This window comes from Zonotrichia leucophrys, chromosome Z (assembly GCF_028769735.1).
Source record: "Zonotrichia leucophrys gambelii isolate GWCS_2022_RI chromosome Z, RI_Zleu_2.0, whole genome shotgun sequence".
NCBI lineage: Eukaryota > Metazoa > Chordata > Aves > Passeriformes > Passerellidae > Zonotrichia > Zonotrichia leucophrys.
The window spans coordinates 27,321,797-27,342,898 of NC_088200.1; the positions used below are offsets into that span (position 1 = coordinate 27,321,797).

At 35.0% G+C, this 21,102-nt stretch overlaps 1 long non-coding RNA gene across 1 annotated transcript; it reads right to left on the bottom strand.

Moving 5' to 3' along the window:
• Positions 1–15,001: 15,001 nt before the first annotated feature.
• Positions 15,002–20,639, bottom strand: LOC135459304 (uncharacterized). The gene is made up of 3 exons (XR_010443009.1): positions 20,478–20,639; positions 15,991–16,133; positions 15,002–15,106 (listed from the first exon to the last, which is right to left on the bottom strand). It is a non-coding gene; the product is annotated as an uncharacterized LOC135459304 (long non-coding RNA).
• Between the last annotated feature and the right edge of the window lie 463 nt (positions 20,640–21,102).

Here is a 21,102-nt window from a genome sequence, read left to right on the forward strand (position 1 = left end):
GAAATTTCATTTTGCACAATGTGAGACTATGTAGGTGCATAGTACTGAGATTTACTGATTCTTCTGTCATGTTTTGGTGCAAAATAGGAGAAATTGCACTGACCACAACTAAATCTAGAGCAGATTTTGACTGATATATTTGTAATAATAAACCAAATATTTGAGAATATTTAACAGGACCAGTTCCAATTTTAAAAATAGGTGCATAACTGTCTCATAGGCCATGCATTTCATATCTCCTTATTCTTAAACAATATTTAAATTTGTAATTTTACAAAAATTAATTGTTTAATTTTGCACCAGTAGAACCTATACCAATGTATTCCTTTTTGTTTAAGTCAATGTCAATCTCACTTCAACATGTATTGTTGGTTTCTATTTTCCAGGGATGTTTTTAAAGGAAGGAAAAACTGGCAATTGAAACACGGTCATCAGAATCCAAAAGTAAGTGTTTATGCTCAAAATATGTCTTTGTGATAAGCAAGACTCAGCTTCATCCTACTTCAGTTCCTGCAAGTAGTTCTAAGGTAGTTTTGCTTTCTTCTACAGTCATCAGAGAAATAAAATGGATATGCCTGGACAGATATTCCTATTTCATAATGTCAGTGTCAAAGTTACATGGATAGATTGCTCTTCAGATGCTGGAATCCCCCCACTATGAAAGAGCACAAACAGATATTTTATACTGATTATATCAGCTTAAGATAACTAAAACTAGGTGATGAATCCAGCCCTAAACCACCTGAATATTGAAACTACTTGGGAGTTTTAGGCTCTTACTATTCCAATAGAAGAATTATGCTTGCTGTCACTGATGGAACAATAACCAATAATGCAAGAATGAACTAAAGATGGCTTATGAAATGTACAATATTTCCATTATAATAGTCCAAGTCTGTAAGTGCAGACATGGCTGATGCCATCTATAGAGCAGGTTTAGCTCTAAGGAGAACATGTAGAGCTCCCTGAAAGTCCAGAGGAAGCTGGCTGCTTCACCTGAGGAATGTCAAGAAGCAGACCCAGCTCTGCAATAGCACCATCTTTTATGGGCTAAACAAGCAAAGGCAGATTCAAGATAAGAGTCATATTGAAGGAGAAGTCTTGCTTACAGATACTGAACATCACTATTCCTTTGATAAACAAAAGTCACTAATAAGGATTTGATGAAAAGTAAAGAGTTTTTATATGCACATAGGCATAATTTCCCTTATAAATGAAGGAAAAAGTATTTGCTTTTTCTTCTTGAATATTAAATATGTTACATATGTTAAATATGAGGAAAAACCACTATCCTCAGATGTAAGCTTAGTGGCCAATATTTTAAAAGTATGAGGCAAATAAACAAAAAACCCAAGTTTTAATAATCCCTTTAGTTCCCATTGCTCTGGTTTTATCTTTTTCTTTTTTTTCAGCTTTACCTTTTTCTTTTTTATTTTCCAAGATAACATTCAATCTTCTGGCCAGAGTTAAATTCAAAGATGCATTTAAGATTAATTATTAGGCAAGTAAAGTGCTTAACTTTTTTTGAACTGATTGCTGATAAAAAGCCTTTCAATATCACTTAGTATGCACTCTAAACACTCGATGGGCAGAAGATACAAGTGCTCCCTCACCATAATGAGAAGAGGCTGGCTGTGCTCTGAAGTTGTTGTCCCACAGACTACAGTTGACAAGATCCCTGTATTATCTGTTCTGCAAGTGGAGCACTCATACTTATCATTGCAGGAGCTATCACTGTTACTTTTCCTCATATCATATTTAAGGAGCTTTCTTAAGCTGTCTGCTTCTTCCTGCAGTTCATATGGGATGTTAAACATGGATATTTGTACTCACAATTGGCATAGCTGAAATACAGAAAGAGAAATTATTTGTACTGTTTGCCAACAGAATAATTTTGTGATTCGCTGAGCAGTAGCATCATCAGGTTGCATACCTTTATTTATATAACCCTTTATATACCCTTATTTATATTTATAAGTTTATATAACTGTATATAAACTTATATAGTTAGCCACATTTGGAACAGATCATCATGAAAAAAAAAAAGAAAACCCACCAAAAATATGTACATGAAAAATGGAGGAAAAGAATCACAAGAGTACCCATCAGTCTTTGCACTTCCTGCGATGTGAATTCTCTAGTAATATGAAATGGAATTATGCTGGTTAAGATACATTTAATAATATCATTCTCAGAATAGTTTCAAGAAAAAACAGAAAAAGTGTGAATGAAAGAGTAGGGCTGTCTGTGTTATTCAGGACTTTCTATTACATTTATGATCCTTGCTGGTATTTTCTAACCATTTAAATTAACACAGAAATACAGATGTGTCTAGGCAAATGTAATTATGTATAAAAAAACCCTCAAAAGTGAAATATTCTATCTCTTACAGTTTCTCTAAAGACACTTGTAAAACACTTATCTAAAAGGCTCTTTAGCCATCTGAAATAAGTTTTTTATCAATGGAATTGCTCAAAAATTAGAAAACTGGCAAGTCATTCTGTGTAAGTCTAGAGAGTTCATAATTTTCACTTTATTTGATAACTTAGATAAGAATGATAAATGTATGAAGAGTTTATCCATTAATCAGTATTCCAACCTTTTTTGAGGACTGTTGAGCTTCTTATTTTCCTTGTATTTTTCTTCTACCTTCCTCCCTCTATTTTTGAAAAGTGTTTTTTTTTTCTTAAATACGTTTTGTCATGTAGAAAATGGAAAATGTTTGTTTCTTTGCAAGTTAGAAGGGTCAAAATAATGTGAAAACAAAAGCAAAAAAAAAAGAATATTAAATTCTTCAAAAAAAAATAGAAAAGCCTCAAAAATTTATAATTGGGCCAAAAGTCTGGTTTTTAAATATCTATTTTTTCTCTTCACGTGGACACAATTTTTAGACATTATTCCACTTTTTAGTAGGAATTTTGTCAAAAATTCGAAATATCAAAATTAATAGCTAAGTGTTAAAAAAAAATTAAATTCCCTGGTCAATTATTTTCTATTTGAAGATTGTATCATACTGTTGTTTTCTATTTGCAAATTTTGTCATACTGCTTACATACATGAATGTAAAGCTGACAACAGAAAAGTGGAAACACCTTTGTGTAGATTAACTTGAAATGAACATTGACCATGTCCTAGAGCTCAGAACAGGCGGTTCTAAAATTTCACCCAGTTTTCCTCTGCAGATGTGAAGTGCAACGCAATCTGCCTTATGTATAGAGGAAAAAGCACACAGAGCCAAGCACAGGTGGGTTTTACAGCTGGGAAAAACCATTGGGAAACCAGCACATGGACTCACAAGCTGCCACTCTGCGCGACTTGGGCTGCTCGTGCTGCGCCACCTCTGCCACGAGTGCCCCGCAGGGCCGAGCATGTGGCCACAGCTGCACCCGGGGCAAGCTCCCCAGGGCTGAACAGGGCATTCTGAGTTGATGTTGCCTTTTGGCAGTGACTGTGCAGCTATCTAAAATCCCACAGCTTTGGAAGGGGAGCACATCATCTGGGATGGCTGGCTGTACCTATTCCCCACCTCCCTCTGCATCCTGCTCTGCAGCACGGAGCCAGCCCTGGCAGTGGTGTGGAGGAGCAGGTGGCAGCAATCTAATGTCTTGCTAGGAAGCCACATGGACACGTTTTTCCCGCATGCAGACACCCGAGGGTCTTCTGCCTTTAGCAGAGGCCCATCTGCTGCTCTTTGCTGCTGCACATGCTGTAGAGGATACTAGTGCTTACAGAAATGGGCAGTAACACTGTGGCACACATACCGGGGACCAAAGCATCAGCTGACATAAAATTGTGGGGGCTGTGGTCTTTCTCAAAAATTTCAGTGTCTGTCCCAGGTTCTGAACATGGTTTTAAACTGTGCTAGAATTTAAAGATTTAAAATTACTATTTAATTTATCTTTTGATTATTTTCTTGGGAATGCATTGTATATTCAAGCACTATGCTGTTCTCTCAGAGGCTTCAGTTTTGGACCAAATTCAGATGTAATCTCTGTACTTTTCTCCTTCTGTAGATGACTGAACCAAAACAGACTAACAACACAGAGGAGAAATCTAGCAGGTATGCTTCAAATGCAGTACTATAAATATAGAAAAACTACATTTCAGCTATTACATTATAATAGTATGTTACTTTGATCAGTTTAGGATTAAATAAATCAAGACAAAAAACAACGACCAATATTTAAATTAACCTCTAATATTCTGGGCCATGATCCTACACTTCTGGAGCTTAACACTGATTTTCATGTTAAACTAAATCCAAGCTAGTCTTGGATTGCTTTTCAGAAAACCACCTCTTTGAGAAGCCTTCCTCTCCTTAACCATGTCTATGATCTTCTAAGAACAGATATGTGGGAAGAATCAAGCTCTGCCACTTGTAAAAAGACAAAATCTGTGTGCATTGATACATGAATGGGAAAGTACCAAACCCAATACCATTTCAGCAAATATAAATTGCTTCTGTCTGCTTTCCTTTTTTTAATAACACTAAGCTGAGCGGATGATACTCCTCTAGAAGTTCTGAAGGTCACAGACTTACCCTTAATATCATATCTCATGGAGAAGAAAACGTGAAATAGGCAACCATATATTAGATTTCCCATAAGAGGAAAATGTTCAGCTGATATGTTGCTATGTCTTTAATTACTACTTTTCCATTTCTTTAATCTAGAAATTTATTGCATTTGAGATTTTCTTTTTCTTTCTTTCTTTCTCTTTCTTTCTTTCTTTCTTTCTTTCTTTCTTTCTTTCTTTCTTTCTTTCTTTCTTTCTTTCTTTCTTTCTTTTTCTTTCTTTCTTTCTTTTCTTTCTTTCTTTCTTTCTTTCTTTCTTTCTTTCTTTCTTTCTTTCTTTCTTTCTTTCTTTCTTTCTTTCTTTCTTTCTTTCTTTCTTTTTCTTTTTTTCTCTCTTTCTTTCTCTCTCTCTCTTCCTTCCTTCCTTCCTCCCTTCCTTCCTTTCTTTCTCTCTTTCTTTTCTCTTTCTTTCTCTCTTTCTTTCTCCCTTTCTCTTTCTCTTTCTCTTTCTCTTTCTCTTTCTCTTTCTCTTTCTCTTTCTCTTTCTCTTTCTCTTTCTCTTTCTCTTTCTCTTTCTCTTCCTCTTCCTCTTCCTCTTCCTCTTCCTCTTCCTCTTCCTCTTTCTCTTTCCTCTCTTTCTCTTTCTCTTTCTTTCCTTCTCTCTTTCTCTTTCTCTTTCTCTTTCTCTTTCTTTCTCTTTCTCTTTCTCTTTCTCTTTCTCTTTCTCTTTCTCTTTCTCTTTCTCTTTCTCTTTCTCTTTCTCTTTCTCTTTCTCTTTCTCTTTCTCTTTCTCTTTCTCTTTCTCTTTCTCTTTCTCTTTCTCTTTCTCTTCCTCTTCCTCTTCCTCTTCCTCTTTCCTCTCTTTCTCTTTCTCTTTCTTTCCTTCTCTCTTTCACTCTCTACTTTTTCTCTGTCTCTTTCTTTCTCCCTCTCATTCCTTTTCTCACTCTTTCATTCTCTCATTCCTTTTCTCTCTTTGTCTCTTCGTCTCTTTCTCTCTTCCTCTCTTTCTTTTTCTTTCTTCCCTCTCTTCCTCTCTCTTTCCCTCTTTTTTTTTTTTTTTTTTTTTTTTCTTTTTTACATTGGAGGAATAATTGCAGTTCTTTTCAAATCTCCTAGGAAATTTTTCAGCTATGTACAGTTATAACAAGATGTGACATCCAGTCCTAGCTAATCAGTGTTCAACACAGACCCACTACTGCAGTGCAGGGGGTGGCAGTTTCAATTTGCCCGTGACACTGACCAGGTTTTTAAGGAACAGTGAGTGAAGGGAGAAAATAGCATAAAAATGCTTAAATTTTTATAGAAAAGGTATAACTTTGTAAGAAAGCACTATCATAAATTCAAAAAAAGTATATCTTAATGATACACTTAGAGTAAATCATTTGCCTTGAGAGACAGGAGGTCTCTGGTGACCTGTATGGCAGCCACAAGAGACTACCAGGCTAGCTACTTTCAGCTAAATGTACTCTCATATTAATATTTTAAAATGCCATAATGCCTCTCTGAAAACCTCAGAGGACAGATACATCAATTTGCGAGGTCTTCACTCCAGGAAATAGAAACAGGGATAATCTGCCATTAAAAGAAATAGTTCATTATGTCTGCTTCTTGGGAGCACATAAACTATGTCCCTCACATACTTATGTTGCAAATCCTCACTTTAATGTGAAGGGAAACACCATGCCCCAGAGCTTTATTGTCCCACTGTTTATTAGTACAAAAAGGTTTCTTGTGGTATGAAATCTTAAGCTTGTTGCAGTAATCAATCAGCTTCAAAGAGTCTCTTCCCTAAGCCAGAATCATTACAAATAAATCAATTAAACATAAAGTTTCTATTTTCAGGAGGATCACAATACAGAAAACCAGAAGTGCATCAGTACATCATAGAAAGGGATTTTACTAGGTAGAACTCTCTTTCTCTTTTTCCTTTTTGTTTTGTTTTGTTTTGTTATACTGCAAAGAGAAGGAGATTTATTTTTTATTCCAGTTAAATCTAGAGTATTCCCCTCTTTAGTACCTATTTCAATATGGGAAATTTATATACTTATGAGAAAAATAAAAACTACTTAATTTATCTAGATATAGAAGGGAACAAGAAATTAATTTGCATTGCTTTGGCTATTAAGGACACAAAACCAGAAAGGAATGAAATGAAATGAAATGAAATGAAATGAAATGAAATGAAATGAAATGAAATGAAATGAAATGTGTGAATGAAAAAAAAAATCGTATATTGGTTTATCTCCTGGAGGAGGTACCAGGTATATTAGAACATATATGGATATTTTTTATCCTTGAGGATTTTTGGTTTATTAATATTCAGATATGTTCCTGAGATTTCCCATGGTATGAAACAAAAATCAACAGGGAGACCAATATTCAATCCTATTCTATTCTATTCTATTCTATTCTATTCTATTCTATTCTATTCTATTCTATTCTATTCTATTCTATTTACTGGTTTAATAATATAATCACTTTTCTTCAGTGTGTAAACTGGCTACTCACTAAAATGTTTTGATTAGTTGGATTGTAATTTTCTGGGGAAGGGATGGGTATGTGGCTCTTTAAAAACACATGCATACTGGTTATGCTCATTTTCATCAATGACATGTCAGAGAAGAAGCCTTTTTTGTCTTGGTATGGGAGGTGATGTCCTGATCCTGAGATACATGGTGATCTTAAGTTTCAAATTTTGTACTGTTGTATACTGGCTGCTAATTGCAGAATACTTTTGACGTATATTCTACATGTCACTGCTCTGAGGAAAAAGATTGGTTTTAAGTGGAATAGAGCTGGTGACTTTGAGCAGCTTCTGCTGTGCAGGTTGGAAGCTATGTTCAAAGGATTCAGAAAAAGCAGAGAGAGGACAGCCTTTGATGGAAACACTCCCCCGCATGGCTACAGCCAGTTGCTATTTCTGATGCATATTTCTGATGACCCGCACATAAAGCAGATGCATGGTCACACATGGCTGCTGGGCATAGTCTTGTTTTTCTGTGTACACAACCTGAGATTTACTAAGTAGGGCCTCAGGTCTGGCTTATAACAACTATTAGTAATTACAACAGGGCTGTGCTCAAAAATTTAGGGCTGAAGCCTTGCTGAATCAGATGTCTAAATAAATCGATCATTTTTGTTTGACTTGCAGTTTAGACTTGGTTTTGACAATTTTCTCCGTGAACAAATTCAAAAACAAATTTTGTTTTGGATCAGCTGAAACAAACTTGTCATGTTTATTTACTGCACTGATGTCAAACATTTTGTTCCAATAAACCAGCCAGCTGTACTTGTCTGAGGACCTGGTATTGAGGAAATTTCGACCTGAACTTAGAGGCTGAGTTCTTTGAAGTGTACATCTTCCACTGCAAAAAACTACTTTCCCCTGAAAAATTATGCATTATCATCTCCAATGCTGCTGCTGCAACATAGAAGATGGCTCTTGACTTGATGGCAAAAGGTAAAAACTGATTCAATTGCAGTGTTCATTCATGGCCCTCAACAGGGTTTCCTAGTTTTGAACAATAATCACACTTACCTTCCAAAGGTAATTTCTAAGCCTACATAAATCTGAACAATTTTGTAGTGGTGTTTTCACTTGCTATAGGTGGAGCTCAGGATATGTAGGTTCATCAGTCAAACCATTCAGTTAATTCCTAATGTAATGTAGATTAAATCAGTGTTAGAGAAACAGCTCCTAAAGTACTTGATTTTTTACCAAGCCCTGCTTTGTTTCCAAGCAAGGTAGTCTCCAGACACATTGCATTCTACCTGTAGTAAAATGAAAACTCAGGTTAGCAATATCACCTGGATATTAGGCATAAACTGTGTTTGTGGTGTTCTAACCTTTTTTTCCCGCACAGACATTTCAGAGGAACACAGAAGAATGGATCCACTCCAAAAAAATCTAAGATGATGTAGTCTTGAAGAGACAGGAAATTATTTAGATAATATAGCTATTATCTTGTATTTTCAGTAAGAATAAAACTCCTGGATGGAAAGCAATGAAATGTATTTCTTGTCTCCTTTAGCCCTGATGGACATTTGTTGGAGAAAATCAGTATTCTAATGATGGAGCTCATCATCCCTGCAGAATTCAGTGACCAGAAGTACATCAGTACAAACTGCTGGCCTTAGTCTGCCAGAAAGGAGATTTTCTGAAGCCAAGAAATCAGGCCTGGATGAATGAATTTATATTCTCCAGTCAAATCCCATACACAGAATCCTGTTAATGCCCTATCATCTTACATCTTGGAACAAGATATCCAGAGTGGCTGGGGAATCTCCATCTTTGAAAATTTTAACTCTGGACTATAAAATGTCCTAAACATTCTGGCCTGAACTCAGTATTGACCATGTTTTGGGCTACAGGTTGTGCAAGATGCCTTCCCAAGGTCCATCCCAGACTGAAAGGTTTTGTGATTTTACAGCTCTAGTATCTGCACTAAAAGAAAGACAGACACATAAGGGTAGTCCAGTAATTATCAGAGGAGTGTAGTTCCTGCCAGGATTTCTACTTTTTATAGGGCTGTTTTGCTGATCCTGGCAAGACAGCGGACAAAAAATATTGCTATAAATAAAAAAATTGCTGTGAATTAACACAATCAATCAATCAATCAATCAATCAATTAATCAGTTCCACAGTGATGAAGAGTAGAAACAAAGATGAGACAATATTTGTGCAAAATATATGTGACATGTAAAGAACAAAAAACATTCAATCTTCTTACATCTACCACAATTTGTAAGTTTACCTAATCATATATCTGTGATTGCAATGCTTGTAAAATGGCAGCGCTGAAAATAGCTGGCCCCAGAGGGCTTCCTAGGCTAGTGATGCCAAAGAATTAATTTTCACTGAGATATGAAATTAAGGTTTTGTTCCTAGGTAAAAGGAGAATAAAATAATGTAGTAGTAAATCTGTATGAAAGAAACCAGCATCACAGCAAAGGTTTCTTCCTTATGAAAAACAAAATGAGCTAAAACTGTTATATCCACTAGTTCCTTGACACATAATACACTGTGCATATGGTGAAATGTCAAAGTGCTCTTCCAGACCCACAAAAGAAACAAAGGTACAGAAAATCCACTTACAACAACAGTAATACTTTCAGAGGGTTGGTGCTAATTCTGTCACTCTGTTCAGAGAAATTTATCAGCATTCAGCCACATTTTCCTTTGAGTTACCAGACAGTTCTCAGAGAGAAAAAATTTATCTTTGAATTAATAGCATAGTTGTTCTCTTTGCTTATTTCTCTGAGATCAGGTTGCATCAGAAGCTCTAATTGTTATAACATACCTGCTCTGATAATAAACAAAACAAGTTAAGGACAGAAAGAAAATAGAATTGTGGTCATGTTAGAAGTGGTCATGTTAGAAGGCTTGTTGCATGCTTTATCTGAGCGCTTGAAAGGCTTTCACAGATGTATCACCTTTGGACTGCTGGATCTTCTGACCCTACCACTATAAAAAAATACTCTCTATGCAGCTGAGTGATAATAGAGAATTTTGTTAATGAATACAAGGTACCATTTTACTTTTAGGGTCATGTAATTTATTTATTTCTAGGGAACTTTTTATTTGAACCCACAGTCTGCACTTAATTGTCACTTTGCTAAAGCTAGGAAGAGTAGTATATCTACAAGCTGATATACTTTGTTTCCAGCAGTCTGAAGCATACCTTGTTCATGTACCTATGAGCTAAGCTTTATATTTCTAAAATTAATGCTTACTTCTTCGAGATGCTTTTGACATTGCTATGAAGAATTGCTGATCTGAAAACACACTGAGAACTGTCTGGTAGGTAAATGTTAATTTTGAAAAATTCTAAGTGCAAATTTTTGCCTTTATTGCCACAACACCTTTATTTGATATTTTCAGATGCATAATATATGGTTTTCTCCTAGGTACACTTTCATAAAAGAGAATTTAATTCTGTATCATTGAATAGTAGAATATTAGAATAAATAACAGATCCTTTAGATCTTACCTGTGAAGATCATATCTCTCTAACTTGGTTAGATACATTTTTTCCACTTTTGATGATAATGATTTTATGTGAAAATCATTCATTATGGGAAAATCTTCCATTGTTTTCTGACGTTTTTATATCAACATTGATCAGATTATTTGAAAAATAGAACCTACTTTGCTTAGAAATAGTGGGGTGAAAGATTCACAAGGACTGTTACTGTGATATTTTTTCTATGACTGTTGTAGTTCAGTCATGTACCCCAGCACCTTACTGCATGCTAGAAAGCCATTAATTTCATAAACTGTCTTTTCAAAACATTTGCTGCCTTTTCAAAACATGCTTTGCCTGCACTTGGCCCATCCACCTCAAAGAAACTCTGTCTTAAGTCGGAAGAAAGACAGAGGAGCTAAGCCACTTGTTATGGTGTCTCAGTTTTCCCAGCATCTGAATTTGCTGTATTTAAGTCAAGGAATGCTTGCTGGTAACCATTATTCTGTTACCTTGAATTGTGGTTGACAAAGCAAAACCTGAGCACATACAACTACCCGTTTGTCATATTCAGAATGATACCTTAACATTTAGCTTTCATGTTTTCCAGACTCTGTACTGCATTAGTGCATAACTCTGAACTTCATATAAAGTGCTGGCAAGTTCTCTTCACATTTTAGTCAGACAAAATAGTCTTTTTCCAGCTTGAGAACCAAGGACACCATTGCAGCTTCAGGGCCAAAAAGTATAAAGAGCAAACTGAGGAGGACAATCTAAGAGGACAGGATTTCATAACCTGAAGCTGTAATTGGACAATTAACCCCAATATGCAAATGGATTAAACTTATACAAGTGTGAAAACTCATAGCATTTCATCCGTCTTAGGTGTTTCATCGGCCAGGCTCTTGTACTGCCCAAAGTGTAGCCTTTTTAATAAATACCTACTTTATTCCTTTAAAACTACCTAGCCTCTGTTCTAGGTAGCCTCTCAAGGCATTAAGAAGATATTTTTTAGAAAATAAATGAGTGAATGTAAAGGGTTATTGCATATAAAGTAAACAAAGATTAGATCAGAAGGTCTGTTTTAACATCAGCCGGCCAACAACGTTTTTCGTGTTTTAACAAAGAAGAGCATCCTAACCAAAGATATTCTTAAAACCAAACTTTTTGCTTGGTTTTTAGGAGACCTAAGACCCATTGAATCTTTCTTTCTGAATTTCTATTGAAATTCACTGTTTTATTTGGAGTCTGGTTTTTAATTAGCATAAGGCTTTTTTCTTCCTTTATTAATGAAAATTGTTTTCTTCCCAGCACACCCCTACATGTACTTCAGCAGTTATTACTTTTGTTTATACAGAGTGTAAGGCTTCCCACTATCTGTAGTGTCAATTTGACATTCTTCAGTCTAGCATATGGCTGTTGTGAACCCACTACAAAAATCTGTACAGTAAAGTAAAGCATAATTCAAACTGCTAAACAAGCTTATTTGATATAGTTTGTGATTTGTTGCTGACTGAGATCCTACCTGTTGACAGACAAATATTTTGGACGACAACTAAAATGGCATGGTTTTCACCCAAACTATTTTTTAAATATCCAACTTTATTCTGCTAGAATGTAAAGGTACACTAAGGAGAAATACATCTGGACCCTGGTTTTTCAAACACAGTAATTGACTTAGGGTTTTTACTAACCTGTTATTAATGTCTTCACACCAGCAGACTCTTCAGCTGCAGGCACCAAAGTACAACAATTTGTTATCTGAGAAGTAAATTAGGAAGTTTGATTCTTTAGACATTATCTGGAGTAAATAGATGCACAACAGGAAAGATCACTAAGGGCCACATTGCTGTAAAACTACATCCTTATGGAATAAAGGGCACTTAGTGTCTACAAAAGTATCAACATCTGGTGCACAACATGAAGTGGAAGAGGTGGATCATTTGGCTTTGCATTGTGAACTGCCCTGGCAGCCTTTGGAAAAATAATAGAGATGTTACTAAAATGACTTGTGGCAAGGGGCCAAATGCTGATATTTTTCACACAGCTGGACCTACCACTTAACCCAATGAAGTTCGCATGAATTTCAGTATGGGGCATGAATCTATCTATTTATTATATCTCCATTTTAATAAACTGTCTGACCTTGTACTTTCTAAGCTTTGAATAAAATCTATTTGATTCACTGAAAAGCTAAGCTTGCTACAGACATCTTGTGAAGTTTGGTATTATTTTCAATGCTGTCTTCATTTTGCCTCATATAATGGTCCTATTCTTCACCATTCATGAATTATGTAGGTCAGTACATACACATGCCAGGAAAACCTTTCTAGCACCCCATACAATCACGTATTTTGTATATGTAATGACATAGTTATTGTGATTCTTTTAGAAATATTTCAGGGAAATGCTAGAATGTTAAAATGACTATTTTTGTTTGTCTCCTTCTCTATTGTCAAGTGAATTAGTTCTCATGAATGCCACTGTGCATAGATAGAGAAGGAATAAATTAAAATACAGGGAAAGGTGCGAAACTAGATGCTTGGCCAAAAGCAGCTTTGCTATACATGAAACATGTTGCTGTGTTATGGTTTGGTTTTGCAGGTTTATGGGTTTGTACATTCAAGGCTAGGAATCATTGTTCATTGTAAAGATATAAATGGAAAAGTTATTAGAAATCTTCCTGTGCAATGATAAAAAAAGGAGAGTCACTAACAGTCTGCCCTCTTCATGTGTTCACTGATTTTTCCCCCAAATCTCTATCATGGTTCATAAGCATTGCTTTTGGTAGTCTAGTTCAGACTAAGAATCAAGCATTTCTGGGTTTTGGGATGTTAAAATATTGCTACCAGTGAGACTAAGGCAAAGCTGGGGAACAGTTACTTTCAAAGATAGAAAAGGTTTTTGGATCGTAATTGCTTTTTGTCCACACTTTCAAATTTCAAATTTTGTTTAATTTTGATTATTTACTTCATATCATAACACATAAGGCCTGAGAAATTGCTTAATTACCCATCTTTTAATCGCCTCTGAAGTGCTTGTCTATCAGATGAATTAAAGGAAGGGATAAGTTAGCAATATTTTTGACACTTTTTTATTAATTAGGGAATGAAAAACAAAATTTCATGTCTTTAGAAAGGGACAGATGTTAATTTTTTCGCCTGTTCAAAGAAATAAGGAATCTACAGAAAGTAGTCAGGATCCAAGATTTTTATAAGTTTTCCTGGAAGTAACATAGCAAACTGACAATGAGATGGATAAAAGCTTTTTTTTTAACACTTCAAGACTGACATACAAGACTTACAAGTTGATGCATTCTTGTCTGAAATAGATTTCAACCAGCATTAAGCATCTATGCTAATATATTTTTAAACATTTGATTTAACATACCATTTTAGCCATTATTGTGTAGAATTTTTCAAAGTTTTGAAAACCTGAAAATCACTGCTTTAGGAACCAAGCTCTGAAACCTGTGATAAATTTACACAAACAATAAAAAAATACAGTGCGAGGGTGTTGCTGCAGCATTGTTTGCTTGTTTAATCTGACAGCACTAAATGTGGAAACTGTAACTACTCAAGTTCATCCTTGTTAGCGTGGTTCATGCAGAAAGATTTCCTGGCTGATTGTGGCCACCAGAACACACTTTCTGATGCTACTATCAGCTATCAGTCATTATCAGCTATCAAGTCATTATGTACAGTTAAATAGAGACACTGCCTATTATGTAAATCTGCAGTCCAGAGAAGTTTGGAAATTCCACTTTTTACCAATCATTGTAACAAATAAGTAAATCACCCTTCCAGTCTATTCCATGACAATCACTCTTCATACTTGCTAAAAAAGTTCTGACCAGATGAGGCAAACATAGATGGCAGAAGGAAAAGAAAAGCACGTTCCTCTTCTTGTTCAAACCTAGAGGGTTCAGCTGTTTCCCTACTCTTCTGTCTACTTACCTGTAAAAAGAAGTGGTTGTTAGACACTAATATAAATATATATGTACCCATATATGAAATGTGCAAAGCTCAGACTCTGAACCTTATAGTTTGTTTAGATATTCAGATTATCAATAATTTTATATACAATACATGCCTGCATTTTTTTACTCATTCTTCTTTGAGTGATAACAGCACTCAAATATTTATGACCTCATTTTGTAGGATGCAGAATCCTTCAGTCTGGTCTTTAGAGTGTCCTATGACATATACTCATTCTTTTGACCACTAAATTGGTTTTTCTAAGTTCAAAATATTCAGAGAGATTCACCATATCTTTAAATGTCTGTAACTATTGTTTTATAAGTCAAAGTGGTTTTACACAGTTTTAGTATATGATTTAATTAATAGGGAATCCAGTACTGATCATGAGCCACTTTCATGTGAAGCTGTACAGCCATGGGATATAACATCCAGCCTCTGTCAGGATTGAATCACAGACCTCTCTCTCCTTCTGTCTTTTAAACTTCAAAATTTCAGAAAATCACCATTGGAGCCTTTTCCTTCACGCTTTCATACCTGTCATATTCCATCAAGGTCACTTTTAAAGGCAGCTGTGCACAAGTGAAAATCAAAGCAGTGTCCTGGCTGGTGGTGAGGACTGCCAGTTTCTTAGAAAAGCCAGACTAATCTGTCTCCGCATGAAAAAGAAAATAAGTGCTTCTAGTTATTTTATTATTTCACAAAGCTGTGTGAATCTGTAAATAAACAGACACATGCTTTGGCACATTCGGAAAAAATATGTTATTCTATGAACAAACGTAATTGTTTAGCAAAACTGAAATTAAAAGATTGTGAACATTACTTTAGTGTGGTTTATTGCTTGTAAAATGTGCTGAATGTAAGAACATCTTGGATACTCAGTTCGGGCCCCAACTATAATGAAATTTGTTTTAAAGCAACTAATAATATAAAGCAGCTATGAGTCTTTAGGTATGACACAACTGAAATATGGGGAAAGACTGCTTATATTAAATTTAGTCATCTAAGACAATTGTGAAAATTCACAAAATTTCATAAAATAACACTGGAAAAAGAAAGATCTAACACTGACTTTTTTGTTTCTAATGGTCCATCCTGGGTGGTTTCCCATCTTTTCAGTGGAATGTGGCCTCAGTTTAGATGGATGTGAGTTGTATTTGAAAGTTAAATTCAGGATTTTATAGAAATTCACCTGAGTCCAGTTAATTCCTTCCCTATGAAGCCGTGACATTTTATAGTTCTACAACTAGCCTTTTCTCAAGGGCATTCTCTCTTTGGTGATGATGAAGCATTCCTATTTCTGGAAATAAATTAATACTAGTCTAGTAACAACAAGAAAAAATAGTTTCTATAAATACTCCATATTTTCGTTTATTTATCTATAGAACTTCACCTTGATATTTGACCCTGTTTTCTTGTGTCATTTTTAGTGAAATAACACACTATTCCTTCATTTCTTTTCCACTTATGTAAGCAATTGTTCAGTATAATTAGAAATTATGCTTCAGCTGAATAAAATTTTTTGGCTCATACCTAGTTTCACAGCAAACAGGGATAATTGCTCCTTTTTCATTCCCCAGCCGTCAGCTGAGCTTGCCTCTCACTGTTTCCTTTTTTTCAGCATTCTGACATGATTCTCTTTCCAATTATCTCTGAGGTAGATTGTATCCTCTTTCCTGAAAGGAAGAGTCAGAATGGGAAAAGGTCTCTGAGTTCATTTTATCAGGAGTTTTCACTGTCTACTTGCAAGGCCTCATTTGCAAGTGATGTATCTTTCTTCTTCTTTTTTTTTCTTTCTCTCTCCTCTCTTTGAGGGAAGTATGGCTTGTTTTAACCTTCATGAACCAGTTGCAAGGGAGCAGCCCTGTTAAACAGGAGACTCCTGTGATAGTGCCCAGAGTATATCACTGAGGGAAAATTATTAGCTTCTGACATACTGGAGGTCAGTCCAAATGATGTATTAGTCCCCTTGGACTTCAGCGTTATAGGACTGTTATTTTAACACAAATTATGAATAAAACTCAATCATTATCTTTCGTACCTTTCATGGTGAGGGAAGGTAAGGTGAGATGCGTTATTCAGTTGATTCATTTAGAGAAGGCCTACAGAACAGATTCAAGAAAAGAATTTTGAATTGTTTGGTTCCCTATCCGCAGCTACAGCAGAACAAGGATTTGCATGGTAATCAATGACAAATTGCATAGATAAAGAGGAGAGGAGCAGCTAGCAGAATAAAGGCAGGTGTTGGTCTGTGCTCACCATCAGAGAGGCCACTCCTGGAATAATGAGTCCACTTTTGGGACTACTCGTTCAAAAAATGTTTTGAAAAATGGAAAAAAATCCAGCAGAGAGCAGCCAGTGTGGCTAAAGCTTGTAGAGGAAGGGATTTAAACCACTGGGATTACTAGTCTGATGAAGAGAAGATGGAGGAGACAGTTTATAGCACATTACTGTTACCCAAAATGTTCCCAGTGATGAACCAAGCTCTTCTTCTAGAAGAAAATAGTAAGAAGAATGGGCAATGGTGGACTTTTCACTAAAGAAATGTACATAGGAAAATAATGAAGTCTGTTTAGAATAATAAAGAGTAATATTTTAGAAAATAATGAAGAATCTCAAGTTTTTTTGAGATTCATATGGAGAAAATTATCGTAATTCAGCTCCACACAGGAGTTTGGACCTCCAGAAGTTCTTTTCAAGTAAAGTTTGTATGTCTCCATGGTAATTGCTTTGCTAATATTTGGAAATCCATTAGGCTATTTAAACCACTCTACATCACCATAAACAATGAAGTCTCAGGCAGTAATGCAGCCCTGCTCTAAATGTGGGATGTGCATCCATGAAAGTATCAGTTTTTGTAGGAAAATGTATAAATGTTCATGGAACAGTCCACTTAATTCCACTTAATTATAGGCCTCCAAAATTTTAGTATTTTGAGGAAAATGAATACAAAGACTTTGATAAATTGCTTCTTCTTAACCATTCAGATGAATGGTGTTGTTACATACAGTATATATGTAAGAGAATGAATTGGTCATGTGGAAATGTTTTCAGATTAAAAGCTAATTTACACCACAAAAGAACCATCATTTACTTAGATCACTAGGATGATTTAAAAATTTGAAATATTTTTTCTTTTTTTCATTAATACAAACTCAGCTATTAGTCCTCAGTTGCTTGAATTTACATATGCGAGACATTCTCAAAGAATAAGACAGAATCATTTTGTAAGCATCATATTTGTAAGCATCTCTGTGATCAGGTCCTAATGGGTATGGACAGGTAGACACAAGAGATGATAAAAAAATCTTTTCTTTTATAATGTCAACCAACCTTTTACCATGATTTGGCACACAAAGGATACTACACAAAACAACTGCAAATAGAAAAAAGTGACAATGGGTTTTTGATTAGATTTCTATGTCAAAACAACATCAAAACACTCAGAGGAGCCATTTATGATGTCAATGAAAGAACTAAAATGCTACTGATTCATATTATTTCTCTTTTCCTTACTTAATTGTTTGTGCACTTTAAAGGAACACAGCTTTCTCAATAGATGATACTGCACTGGAAGAACTTCTATTACTACTCCCTTATAGGTCAAGCACGTGTACAACACATCTGAATATTTTTAAAACAGAGTTTAAATCTATGAAATTCTAGCTATGACAATTAATGTTATCTTCTGGAAACCATAGGGTAACAAGAAACAGGTTTTTTGAATTATGCTCTGTATAAGAAGCTTGATTTTAATTTGAATCATGAATCAAAGCCTTCAAGAAGAATTTCAAGAAACTACCAGAGTCAAATGACAGATGTGAAAATGATGTTGTAATTTAAGACAATAAAATATTTCTCAATCAGTCTTCATATCAGATATGAAGATATTGATATTATGATGCATAATATTCCATTTTAAATTCTATTTTCATAGATACAAAAGTGATTTTATTTTTTTAACTACTACTTGGCATACAATATAGCAAACACAATATAGCAATCTGTGATGTTTTCAAACAGTAGCCACAGTCAAGCAAAAGCCTGTCAGAAAATTGTCCTTTATTTTATGTATGACTCCAGTATTCTTGAAGTAATATTGTGGTATTAATTTCTTAGTTTAAAGATAACTAAAATTCAGGACCATTATTATGATGTAACCCTACAATATTAGATAAAGAATATTCTCTTAAGGTTTTGCAGGAGTTGACTTAAGCAAGGGAATCCTAATTAATACTTTTACTGAAGTATTCAGCTTCAGTTGTGGTGCTTTGTCTGTATTAGCAAGATACTGGGTCAGTCAATTTGCAATGGTTAGTGTTTTACCAAATGTATTACAATTATTTCACTTCATGAGCAGCGAATCAAATCAGTTACAGAAACTGAAAACTGTAAATCCCAACTGCATCAGAAATGGAAATTTGTTTATTTCAAACAAAGGTATTATTGTTTTTTTGTGCTTGTTCTGAACTGGTGAGAAGCAGAAAAAAAAAGCTCCTCTTATGGTAGTCTTGCTAAGAGGATTTGACTAATTGCATTCTGCCTATCTGTCTTTCTCCAGCCATTTCAGATGAATTTTCTTGTCCATATCATCTGGCTTAAATTCCAGCGACTTCCACAGACTATTCTTCTTTCCTCTTTCTTCACCTTGTTCAGACATACACAAAGGCAAAAAGCTGAGAGAATAAATGGTCTTGTACCCTGTTCTGAAGGTCAACAGATACAGGATTTTGTAAGCCCAGTTGAGAAAAAATTTTGAAGTCAAGAGCTTTGGTAAAGTGTGCAACAGCACTTTAAATTGAACTTTGGCTCTATTTTAACGTATATAGAATGGATTCTGTTAAACTACAGTTTTCTGGAAGAGAATGGTTTTTTTCTCATAAACAGCAGTATTAGGAGCCTTTATCTTGCATCCTTTTTTTTTAAAACACTGCTGTCAGAACCTCTTCAAACTGAAACCCAAATGTTTTTAAAAGGCTGTGGCTTGCAGGTGTTACCATTTGGACATTTTCAGAAGCAGTTCAAAAACCTTTGGATATTTAGGATATGTTCTACTCAACTACAATTCTGATTTTATTTCTTTCCATCTTCAGATCTTTGGGCTTTTTTTTTTTGTCCAATAAAAGTATATGTTTTCTGTGATTACATTTTGGAACTAGGGAATTAGAATTTAACTGCAATGTGTAAGAGCAGTTCTTGAAAGCAACTCTTCACTGGCTTACTTGGAGGAAGCTTCTAGACTGCTTGGATTTCTAACATTGCAGCTAATTACGTTAAACATTTGTAAGTGATAATATCAGGATGAATAATATTGGGATGGAAAGAAGAGCACAAGCTAATCCCGTGATTAAACGTTCCAAATGAAAATAAATTTCAGTTCATGTGAGGAAAAATTAAATTGATTGCCATTTTTATCTTTAAAATATATTTTTACTTTTAGGCACTGCATTTTGACCAAAAAATCCATTGGTTTGCCTTTTTAGTTATCCATGGAAATAGTATTAAGAGAATGTAAATAATTCTACTGATATATATGTTTTTAAAAGTATATTTTGTTTCTGTAAAAAATACATGCTTAAGAAATATTATAAAAATAGTCCAAGGACAAGAAGTTAGCTCTTATATTGAAATTGGAACAAACAACAAAGATTTTATTAATAGTCTATCTGAATATCCTTGGCATGTTGTGCTCCATTTGACTGACTGAGTTATTTAAACTCAATCATCACCACCCTACATACATAATATAGTCATTAAGTTAAAAGCAGAAATTCTCACTGAAAAGATTAGCTGTATTATTTTAATCACTGAAACTTACTGTATTTTTTTCAAATGGTTTTCCCGAGCACTTGACTTACCCCAGTGATTTAGGTTTTGCACGTGTACATAGGAAGAGAAATTAAAGAATTTAAGTGCTTTTCCACATTAAAAGCATTAGAAATATCAAATAGTAGTGCTGATGTGAATCTCTTTCTCATTTATCTAAGGAGTTCTACTACAGAGATTTGTATCTTTCATACCTTTTTATTCCTTCTCTCTTCTTTCCCATCTTCTCTGTGCCAGGCCCATCTCCAGTACTTAAGGTTTTGCCTTGCTTTTAGTTCTTTATTTCTCAATATGTTCTCTTTGAATATCCCTCTTGCTTTACACAGTGATCTTTTTCCTTAAATAGCTCACTGAACTGTAACTGTGTAGGAATTGATTGGGAGTACATCAATGGCTCAGTGCTCCGTGGGGAACTACTGAGGGCCAAGTTATCACTATGCTCTGACACAGCTGGTTCCTGTTAAGTTGAGTCTGAGATGCTCTGTAGGTAACATTAAAGTAAGTAAGCAATAAGCAGTGCTATGAGACCTTTGCATCTTATGGCTTTTCCTAGTGTAAAGGCAGCACTAGATAAAAGAAAAAAATATATATATAAAAACTAAACAAGAACAACTATAGCTCATTCAATGGTAAGGACTAGGTGAATCACTATCTATTGAGTATGCTACTTTGCATCTGGAGGTTGTAAGGCTATCAGCCAGTCCACACTGTGTACTGCAGCTTGGCTGTGTTGCCTGCTTGAGCCTGCCTGTGCTGAAGTTCTCCTGGAAAAACAGTGTGTGATGGAGCACTTCATGTGCCATGCAAATGCAGGTATTG